Raw genomic sequence first — 12,183 nt, 5'->3', positions numbered from 1 at the left:
AAGACATTTAGTCACAAGAAAACTCAGAGTGGTCATCTGGAAAAGTCTTTCATCTAATGTTCTACTGTACGATTCCAAGGACATTCAATCACAGGAGGACTCAGTGTAAAAAAGTCTTTGATCTAATGTTCTGCTTTCTTAGTTGGGAAAATTTCCTGAATCAATAATACTTAACTTGTCCATTTTCATTTCAATATACTGAAAATACTATTATTTTTATAATTGAATAATTTGCTTCTCTTTATTCTATTTTCACAATTTCCCTTGAGCCCATACACAGAGGCTGCACACTAATGATAAAATTCCTGATAACACAAAATTTGCAAAAATCATCAAGACCACCAGCATAGGAGGGCTTCACAGAAAGTTCCTTGGGCCTTGCCATACCAATGTTCACCCATCGTAGCTTTGTAAAACAGTGAGCTGTCAGAGTTACATTGCTGCGCTGTTCCTAAAAGCTTCATGGCCACAACCAATACGTCAATTGGTATACCATCAATTCATGGGGCCTTCTTTTTTGCCAGTTCTTTCAAAGCAGCTTGAACTTCTTCCTTCATCACCATAGGCTCTTGCTCATACGTTGTTTCATGAAATTTTTCCATGTTTGCCAATTCCTTTAGGTACAATGACTCTGTATACTCTTCCATCTTCTTTTAATACTTACTGGGTCATTTAATATTCTGCCCAAAGCATCCTTAAGTATTGCAACTCGAGGTTTGAATTTTTTCTTCAGTTCCTTGAGCTTAAGAAATACTGAGTGAGTGTGCCTCTTTTAATTTTCTGACTCCAGCTCCTCGCACATTTCATTGTAATACGTTGTCTTCCCACACTGTCTTTTGTAATACAATCACCATTCTATTATTACAATATTGCTCATAACTAGTATAATCTAGTGACCTCTCACAACCTAGTGGCAAGGAGTTGTACTTCCAATCCAAAGACATTTGATTTTAATCCACTCTTCGGGAGATAGATGAGCAGTCTCCTCCTGTGCTGTCTCCGAAAATCCACTGCGGGGTCAGCTATGAGTTGGTTCCAACTCGATGGTATGAATCAACAACAGCAGTATTACATAATATATGGTTCTATTTTCAGATTTTAAGTAATATTTTAGGCTTTTTAAAAGAAGTAGGAACTGATCAGCAGTAATTTGTTGCATTTTGTTATGTGTCTTCTTCTTTAGTTTTTAACAACTTGCTCAGCATTTCTTAAGCTGAAGGAGCTGAAAAACAAATTCAAGCCATGGGTGGCAATACTTAAGGATGCTTTGGGTAGAACGTTAAATGATCCAGGAAGTATCAAGAGAAGATGGAAGGAGTACACAGAGTCACTGTATCAGAAGGAGTAGGCTGACACAGAAGAATTTCATAACATAACACATGAGCAAGATCCTATGGTGATGAAGGAGAAAGTTCAAATTGCTCTGAAGGAAGTGGCAAAAGACAAGGCTCCAGAAGTTGATGGCATACCAACTGACATATTTCAACAAACAGACACTGCCCTGGATGTGCTCACTAAATTGTGCCAAGAAATCTAGAGGACAGACAGCTGGCTGACTGACTGTAAATGATCAGTATTTGTTTCCATTCCAAAGAAAGGTGACCCAACAGAGTGTGGAAATTATTGAACAATATAATTAATATCACATGCAAGCAAGATTCTGCTGAAAACAGAGAACTGGCAGATGTGCAGGCTGGATTTAGAAGAGGTTGTGGTACTAGGGATATTATAGCTAATGCTAGATGGATCTTAGCAGAAAGCAAAGAATACCAGAAGGATGTCTATCTGTGCTTCATTGACTATGCAAAAGCTTTTGACTGTGTGAATCACAACAAGCTGTGGCTGACTCTGAGAAGAATGGGAATCCCAGAACATTTGATTGTGCTAATGCGAAACCTATACTTGCCAAGAGGCAGTCATCAGAACAGAGCAAGGAGACTCTACATGGTTCAAAATCAAGAATAGGGTCTGTCAGGTATGCATTCTGTCTCCTTACCTTTTCAATCTGTATGCAGAACAGATCATCCAAGATGCTGGGCTGTATGAGGAGTAATGTGTCATCAGGATTGGTGGAAGAATCGTCAACAACCTGTGTTAGGCAGATGACACAACCCTGCTTGGAAACTGAGGAGGATCTGAAGCGCTTGCTGCAGAAGGCCAAGGACTGCAGTCTTCAATGTGGATTGAAGCTCCATATCAAGAAAACAAAGATTCTCACCACTGGACCAATTGGCATCATCAGTATGGATGGTGAAGAGATTGAGATAGTTAACAGTTTTAGTTTGCTTGGCTCCACATTCAACACTCTTGGTAGCAGCAGCCAGGAAATCAAGAGACGAATTGCATTGGGAAAGTCAGCTGTGAGGGACCTCTCAGGAGTACTGAAGAGCAACGACATCAGGCTGGAAACCAAGGTACACCTGATCCTAGCTATACTATTCGCAATTATGTGCTATGCATCAGAGAGTTGGACAGTGAATAGGGATGATATAAAGAGAATTGATGCCTTTGAGTTTTGGTGCTGGAGAAGAATATTGAATACACCGTGGTCTTCTAGGAGAACAAACAGGTTTGTCCTGGAGAGGGTGAAGCCAGAATGCTCCTTGGAGTCAAGGATTCTGAAGCTTCGTCTGACATACTTTGGGCATGTTGCAAGGAGGGACTGGTCCTTGGAGAGGGACATCATGTTTGGCAGGGTGGAGGGACAGCGCAGGAGAGGAAGACCCTTGATGAGATGGATTGATTCTGTGACTGGAGTGGTAGGAATGAATGTGCTTGAGATGCCTAGGTTGGCACAGGATAGAACGGCATTTAGAGCTCTTGTACATAAGGTCACTATGAGTCGCAAGCGACTTGATGGCACGAAACAACAACAAACAATAACTACTTACTTCCCATCTTCTTCTTCAAATTTGGTAAGTAAGTAGTAGTGTGTTAAAAAATGAAAGAAGAAGGCGCTAGAGGCAGTCGTCAGAACGGAGCAAGGAAACACTGCGTGGTTCAAAATTGGGAAGGGCGTACGCCAGGGATGTGTCCCATCTCCATACCTTTTCAACCTGTATGCAGAACAGGGAGGCTGGGCTCTATGAGGAGAAATTTGTCATCAGGATTGGTAGAAGATCTATCAACAATCTGCATTATGCAGATGACACAACCCTGCTTGCTGAAACAGGAGGACTTGAAGCGCTTGCTACAGAGGGTCAAGGACTGTAGCCTTCAATATGGATTAAGGCTCAATATCAAGAAAACAAAGATTCTCACCACTGGACCAATTGGCAGCATCAGGATGGATAGTGAAGAGATTGAGATTGTTCACAACTTTATTCTGCTTGGCTCCACAGTCAACACTCTTGGCACTAGTAGCCAGGAAATTAAAGGCATATTGCCATGGGAAAGTCTGCTGTTAGGGACCTCTCCAAAGTACAGAAGAGCAATGGTGTCTCTCTGGAAACTAAGGTGCGTCTGATACAGGCCATGGTCTTTGCAATCACTTGTTATGCATCAGAGAGTTGGACAATGACTAGGGAGGATCGAAGGAGAATTGATGCCTTTGAGCTGTGGTGCTGGAGAAGAGTACTGAGGGTACCATAGAGTGCTAAGAAAACAAACAGATTCATCCTGGAGAGGGTTAAACTGGGTGGCTCCTTGGAGGCAAGGATTCTAAGGCTTCGTCTAAGACACTTTGGATATGTTGTAAGGAGGGACCGGTCCTTGGAGAGAGGCATCATGCTTGGTAGGGTGGATGGACAGCACAGGAGGGGAAGGCCCACTATGAGGTGGATTGATTCAGTGACTGGGGTAATCGGGATGGGTGTATCGGGGACAGTGCGATTGGTGCAGGACAGAGAAGAGTCTAGGGCTGTTGTTCATAGGGTCGCTATGAATCGCAAGCGACTGTACGGCACATAACAGCAACTACTACTTACCAGTTCAGATCTGTTTTGCATAGGGTAGCTATGAGTTGTACTCAATTCAATGACACCTAACAGCAACAACTGATGTTACTTTTTTAATTTTCCTTTCCTGACATTATTTTTAAAAATTTGAAGTAACTGTTCCACCTATTTTATGCTTCCTCATGACTGCGTTCAGAGTAAATATTTTTTCAACAAGATTATTACTTATATATCACAATATTATATAACATGTACTGTACCATGAGGTGTAATATATCAATTTGATTTACGTTGGTGATGTTATAATTTGATTAAGGTGAAACTAGTCAAATCACTATTTAATAATTATTCCCCCTTTCCACTTATTAAATAATCTGCAGGGTAAAACTTCAAGACTATGTTCCACAATAACAATGATCTAAGAGATTTATCAACTATTAATGATTCTTACCTATTTTTCATTACATTTGCACATGTTGACTGGCATTCTTTTATTAACGATTATCTCTTCACCTTTTTAAAGGATACTTAAGAGGCGCTTCTTGGATTCTCTTTATACTTAATGTGTTGTAATTATTTTTAAAAATAATTTTTATATTATACTGATTTGCTTACAAAATTCATATATGTTGTTTTTCACACTAATGTCTTTCCCATTGTGCTTCATACAATCACACTCACTCATTATATTTTATAAAATTAGTGAACACTGATATATATCCACAATTGCTTTGTTTTTCCAGATCCCTGCTGAATATTTCTCATTTCCTTTACCCCTCCCTCTACCCATCAAATCATTACTATTGTTATTAATTTTTAAATTGATTTTTTGTCTAATTATATATGTTTTGTATTTTAACATGTATTGCAATTAATAAATGTAATTAATTAAAATGTCTAAGATTCCCCTTATTGTATATTGATTTTTCTTTACCCTTCTTAATCAGTATCTATTATCTATTGGCCTTGAAATCCTTCTTTCTCCTTTCCTATTCTTAGTAATCATCTAAGAATAATTCTGAGTATAAACTTTTCTTCAGTTTTTATAATAGTGGACTTACGCAATGTTTGCCCTTGCAAATTATTTATATTTCTTTAATGTTTCCTAGTACTCCATTATGTGAAAAAGCACCATATTGTCTTTAACCATGCATCCATTGCAAATTATGATACTCAAGTTATTCTAAATGTGGTCAACAGGAGCTCTTGCAAGCTGATTCTGTGCTTAAGTATCTTTACCAAATTTTTAACATTTAATTTTTGACAGAACAAGGTACTTCAGATTTACCTTGTACTTTCTCTGTCCCAAATTTAGAATCATATAGCAGAGATGTCCTGGTTTCTTTTAGTGGAAATGGTATTTAGAGACAGCTCTGCATGTGAGGAGACAATTCTCCACAGACCTCTAATGTTTCTACACATCTTGTGAGCCAGGCAGTGACTGTCCTTTGTTATGGACCATCTTTTCAAGGCTATTGGGTGATGAATAGCCGCAGAAGGTGGAGATAGTGTCTCCCTCCAGAGTGAATGGTAGTTTTGTTTACTGTCCAGTATAATAAAGATAATGTCTCCCCTCTGGCTCAAATATCAGAAAGCCTTCTTACTTAACAGGATTTGGATTCCTTAAATTCAGAGTTCTTTTTCTGTGATAGAACTCATTGCCTCTACGCACGCAATTCGATCCTTTTCAAGTTGCCCTGTGGGAACTGTGGGTTGGAGAACAGGTGCAAATGTTGATTCTGGTAGTTGTTTCCATGAGTTATAAAGAACTTTGTTTCACTGACCCAAGAGTTCTTTGTGTTCTGCCAGCATTCATGAAGACGTGGCAGGTTAGTTTATTAGGTTGCCAGTATAGGAGGATAAAATCTTAGACCCTGCACCGTTCTTTACACTGGGAAACTTTGTCAATGCTCCTGGTTTGGTATTACTTCTTTATTACTCCTAGTAGAGACAACTAGGAAACAGTAATTTAAAAATATAAGTCCATATTAAGCCCTTCTTTTCTAAAACAAGAACAACTCTCCTTTTCCTAATTCATATTTACTTTTCCCTTCTCCTACAGAGATTGAAAAACTTTTCTAATTTGCTCTATCCTACAAGCAACAGGAACTAGGATCAGAACTATTATCCCAAAACTCATACTAAAAATGATTCAACATTTGTTTACAGCTCTTCTTGTTGTTGCTGTTAAAAAAATCACACCAAGACCATAGTCATATTACTGTAAATATTCTTTTGCTGTAATTACACTATCTCTTTGATATATATTTTCCTTTTTAATGAAAAGTGATTTTTAGAGCTGCTTAAAACTCCGTTTTTGAATGAGCGTTCAAGAGTTTATTTAACCAGATACCTGTGGATGGGCACTTTGACTATTCCTAATAGTTTGCTGTGTTTTGGAATAAACTTCAAGGCAGTGTGGTTTTGGTTTTAATATTTTGCTGTTATCACTAATATCATATTGAGTATCTTTTTTTTCAGGGAAGTGCAGTTTCAGACTTATTTCCTAGAAACGACAATGTTAGATCGAAAAATAAATGCATACGTAGTTTTGTTGTATATTGCCAAGATTACCTTCCGGTTATAGTATTTTACACTACCACTTAAAAAGTTTGAGAATGTTTGTTTTCCCATAGTTTCAACAATAGTGTGTATAGGAAGGTTTCTGAACTTTTACCTGTCTTAAAAGTAAAATATATTAACATTATTTTGTCTTTCTTTCAATCATAAGTGAAATTATGTACCTTTATTATTATTATTTTTTTATTATGTACCTTTCAATATATTTAAGGGTGTTTCTCTATTTAACTGTTTACTCTCATTGTCTCATTTTTCTTTTGCATTTTTTTTTGGTCTTTCTTTGCCTCCTTAATTGTTTTATATAACTTTTAGGGAATAACTGATGTACAATAAAATTCAAACATTGAATACGTACAATCTGATGAATTTTGGTATATGTGTATCTACATATATATCTATATATCTGGTGACCTACTCTGTAGGGAATTGCTTTTGCTTTGCTATCCTAAAGGTCATGCCTTTCTGGCTATTTGGGTCCAGCAATGGACTAAGACTTATAGCGACCCTATGTACAATAGCTGTGAACCCTGCTATATCCTGAGCCAATCTCATTGTCTCTGACCCTCCTTACTCCGTTACTGTGTCAATCCATCCCATCTGGGTCTTCCTTTCCTGCACTGTCCCTCTTCCCTTCCAACCATGATGTCCTTCTCCAAGGATTTGTCTCTCCTGGTAATATCCCCAAAGTATGTGAGATGGAGCCTCAAAATCTTTTTCTCTAAGGAGTAGTTCGGTTTTACCCTGTCTAGGACAGACTGGTTAGTTCTCTTGGCGGCCCATGGTATGTTCAATATTCTTCTCCAGCACCACAACTCAAAAGCATCAATTCTTCTGTCATCTTTGGTAATTGTCTAGCTCTCTGATACATAGCAAGTAATTGCAAAGACCATGGCCTGGATCAGGTACACCTTAGCTCTAGACTGACCTTGGTCTTCAGCACTCTGGAGAGGTCTCTGACATCAGGTTTACCTAATGCAATTTGTCTTTTGATTTCCTAACTGCTGATGCCAAGAGTGCTGTTTGTGGACTTAAGCAAGCCGAAATTGTTAACTATCTTAATCTCTTCTCCATTTACCATGGTTTTGCAACTGTTCCAGTGGCTAGAATCTTTGTTTTCTTGATGTTGAGCATCAGTCCACATTGAAGATTATAGTCCTCGACTTTGTGCAGCAAACATTTCAAGTTCTTTTCAGTATCAGCAAGTAGGTTTGTGTCATCTGCATATCGCAGGTTATTGGTAAGTCTTCAGCCTATCCTGATGCCATATTCCTCTTCATAAAGTCCAGCTTCCAGAATGATCTGTTCTGCACATAGATTGAAAAATATGGAGACAAGATGCATCCCTGATCTCAGCATGGAGATCCATGTATTCACGAGGCCATTACCACAGTCAGTATAACCAACATTCGCATTACTGACCACGTCTATTGTAATGCATTTCTTTTCCTCCCTAAGCAAGCACTGACTTCCTTTCTGCCAGTACAAATTAGTTTCCTACTAGATTTCCTGTTCATTATAAGTTTCTCCACGCTGAGGGACATAAACTATTCCCAGAACAAAATGAGCTTCAACGATGGTTCTTCTGCCTCCTTTCTGTTGGTCTTCCTCTGGTCTTGGGACATTTCCGCCTATGTCTACCAGCATTTAGCTGAAGACTCAGGTGGAATAGATCTCTCTAGTTCTTAGTTTGCACGGTTCTTTCTTCTCCATGAATATTTCTCCCTTATGCATATTTCTCCCTTATGTTTCTCTGCTTTACTGTGGCCTCCCCAAATTTTCAACTCTGTCTCTTCAAGTCAGTGGAGACAGCAGAGCTTTGTTTGGGTTTCCCCTCTTAACTCTGTGGCCTGGAAACTCACAAAACCACAAAGTTTGAGAAATCAAAGGATGTTCTTCATATGATTTTCATGTCTTGGGGTCATGCTCTGTTCTGCTTATTGACCAATGTCTAAAGAACTACTCTTTCATGCGTTTTGTCTGGCTTTTCAGTCATTTAAGATGAAAGAGTAAACTTAATCCCTTTTCCTTCATCAGAAAGTCTCTCTTTTGTCTTATTTCCACCTTTGTTTTTATAATTGTTTTATAAACTGGAGACCTTTTGCTTTGGTGGCCTAGTGAGTGACGAGTTGTGCTGCTCACCCAAAGGCAAATAGTTCAAATCCACTAGTTGCCCAGTGGGAAAAAGATGTACAGCCTTCTCCCATCTGATTTACAGCCTTTGAAAAGCTGATGGCAAGGCAGCTCTGGGCAGGTTTTGACTGGAAGGTAATGAGTTGGGTTTTTCTAGATGCAATATCTGTTTCAAATATTTCTGCCCTCAGTTTATAATTTACTCTTACTTGTATATTGCATTCTAGTGGCTTAGTGATAAGAAGCTGCACCATAACCCAAAGGCATATGGTTCAAGTCCACCAGCTGCTTTGTGGGAGAAGGATGAGCAGTTTCCTTCCCTGCAATTTACTGCCTCTGAAAACTTTTTGGAGGTCAGCTTTGAATCAATTCTGACTCGATAGTACACAACGCCAACAACAGCATCATGTGTATTTGAGTCTAATTTTGGATTTTTCTGGTATACTTCACTAATCTAATTGTCACTAGTAATTTGCTCTTTTAATTATAGAGCTTTACTTTCCTAGCTCATTACCATCTAGTTGGTTCTCTACTCATAATTGATCCTCCAGCAAATTTTATAAGATTGCAAGTTGCGCAGGAGGAAATGGCCCATCTTTCTCCTGGGGAGTTACCAGTGGATTTGAATTGCCAGAGAGTTACTGCCTGTGGGCTAGTAGCATAACTCTCTATGGACCATGATAAGATAGTTCTACCTATAGAACTTTATGTCATTGTTGTTATTATGTAGCTGATTTTATTATCTTCTTATTGCTCTTACTTTTCAAGTTTCCCCAAATATTTCTCCATGTTCTTTTTTCTGCATGGACTTTCACATCGAATTTTCTAGCTTTAACAAATATGTTGTTGATAGTGACTGTATGTACAACACCTCTGAATTTTGCTCTATGGTGAACCAATCTTACTGTCTTTGACATACCTACTTCCGTCACCCCAGTTATTATATCAATCCATCTCATCTGGAGCATTCCTCTCCTTCCCTGTCCCTTCACCTTTCCAAGCATCACATTCTTCTCCAAGGACTGGTTCCCCCTGGTCATCTGCTCAAAGTAAGTACGATGGAGTTTCAAAATCCTTGCCTCCATGGAGCGTCATGGTTTCACCCTCTCCAGGTTAGATCTGTTTGTTCTCTTGGCAGCCCACGGTATGTTCAATACTCTTCTCCAGTATCACAACTCAAAAGCGTTGATTCTTCTTCTTTCATCCTTATTCATTGTCCAGTTCACTGTTGCATAGCAAGTAATTACAAAGACTATGGCTAGGGTCAGACACAACTTAGTCTTTGACTTCATTGCTTCTCAGTACTCTGGTGAGGTCCTTCACAGCAGACTTTCCCAAAACAATTTGTATGTTGATTTCCTGGCTTCTGGTATCAAGAGTGTTGATTATGGAGCCAAGCAAGTTGAAGCTGTTAATAACCTCTCTATCTTCTCTGTCTGTCATAATGCTGCCAATTGGTCCAGTGGTGAGTATATTTTTTCCCTTGATGTTGAGCTTCAATCCACATTGAAGGCTGCATCCTTGTCCTTCTGTAGCAAATGAAAAGAAGATGGAATGAGTACACAGAGTCACTGTATCAAAATGAATTGGCTGACACAGAAGAATTTCGTGAAAGAGCATATGATTGAGAGGTAATGGTGATGAAGGAGGAAGTTCAAGAAGCTCTGAAGGAATTGGCAAAAACCAAAGCCCCAAGAATTGATGGAATACCAATTGACATGTTTCCACAAACATATATAGCCCTAGAAGTGCTCACCAGGTTGTGCCAAGAAACCTAAAGGACAATTACCAGGACAATTTACTGTTAGTAATTCATATTCATTCCCAATTAAAAAAAAGGTGATCCAACAGAGTGGAAATTATCGAATATCACTAATATCATATGTAAGCGAGATCCTACCAAAAATTATCCAAAAAAACTTTTGGACCAGTACATTGGCAAAGGACTGCCAGATGTGTATGTTGGGTTTAAAAGAGGCCATGGCACTAGGGATATTACAGCCAATTTCAGGTGGATCCTAGCTGAAAGGAGAGGGTACTAGAAGAATGTCTATTTGTGTTTCTTTGACTATGCAAAGGCATTTGACTATGTAGATCACAACAAATTGTGGCTAACACAGAGAAGAATGGGAATCTCAGAACCCTTAATTGTGTTTATGTGAAACCTATAGGATGACCAGAAAATAGTCATCAGATCAGAGTAAGGAAACACTGCATGGTTCAAAATCAGAAAATGTGTACATCAGGGATGCATCTCATCTCCAGTTTTTTTCCCCTTTCCAATCTATATGCCTAACAGACCATTCAGGAGGCTGGTCTTTATGAGGTGGAATGTGGCACCAGAATTGGAGGAAGAGTTATCAACAACCTGCACTATTTAGATGACACAACCTAATAAATTTATACATGCCATTTATTTAATCATATTTAATGGAAGCTCAGTAGGCTAACCCCCTCCCTTTTAGTTGCTATTAGTTGCCATTGAGTTGAATACAATTTACCTATGAACAGGCTCTGAGCCCTGTCCTATGTTGTGTCATGCTCTTCATTTCTGACGTACTTGAGTTCATTGCTGTAGTTACTGTGTCAATCTATCAGGTTGAAGTATTTATTCTCTTTCACCAACCTTCCACCTTTCAAAAGCATGATGCCTCTCTCCAAGGAATAGATGCTCCTAGTAGCATGCCCAAAGTATGTGAGATGAAGTTTTGTAATCTTTACCTGTGGGTGTGTTTCTTCTCTGAAACATATCTATTTTTTTGGCAGTCCATTGGATATTCAGTGTTCTTCCCCAGCACCACAACATGAAGGTATGAGTTATTCTATCATTCTTATTCATTGTCCAGCTCTCAGATGTATAGTTGATTGAAAAGGCCATTGCCTAAAACAGATGCACCTTGGTCTTCAAACTGACATCATTGCTCCTTAGTAATTTGGAGCGTTCCCTGACTGCAGACTTTCTCAAGTCAATTTGTCTCCTAATTTCCTGACTGCTGGCATCAAGGGTGTTGATAGTGGTTCCAAGTAAGATGAAATGATTGACAATTTCAATCTTCTTTTCCACTTTATCATGAAGTTGCCTATCAGTCTGGTGGTGAGAATTTTTATTTTCTTGATGCTGAGATGTAATCCATATAGAAAGTTGTATTCTTTGCTCTTCCATAGTAAATTCTTCAAGTAAGACCTTTTTTCTCTAGCAACTAAGGTTGTGCCATCTACATTATAAAGGTTATTGATGAATCTTCCTCTGATCCTGATGCCACAATCTTATTCATACAGTTCAGCTTCTCAAAGAATTTGCTCAGCATACAGATTGAATAAGTATTGAGAGAGCATTCAACCTTGACACATACCTGTCTTAATTTTAATTCATGTAATTTTCTTGTGTGGTATGAGTTTCACATGAGCACAATTAAATGTTGTGAGATTCCCATTCTTCTCAATGTTATACATAATTTTTAATGATCCATACAGTTAAACATTTTTGCATAATCAATAAAGAACAAGCAAATATCTTTCTTATATTCTCTGCTTTCATTCAGAATCCATCTAACATCGGCAATTATATCTTTTTTAC

This window comes from Elephantulus edwardii, unplaced genomic scaffold (genome assembly GCF_000299155.1).
Source record: "Elephantulus edwardii isolate Elephantulus edwardi_28Jun2011 unplaced genomic scaffold, EleEdw1.0 scaffold00058, whole genome shotgun sequence".
NCBI classification, from domain to species: Eukaryota; Metazoa; Chordata; class Mammalia; order Macroscelidea; family Macroscelididae; genus Elephantulus; species Elephantulus edwardii.
The sequence above is the reverse complement of the archived record's forward strand: the minus strand, read 5'-3'. Positions refer to the sequence as shown.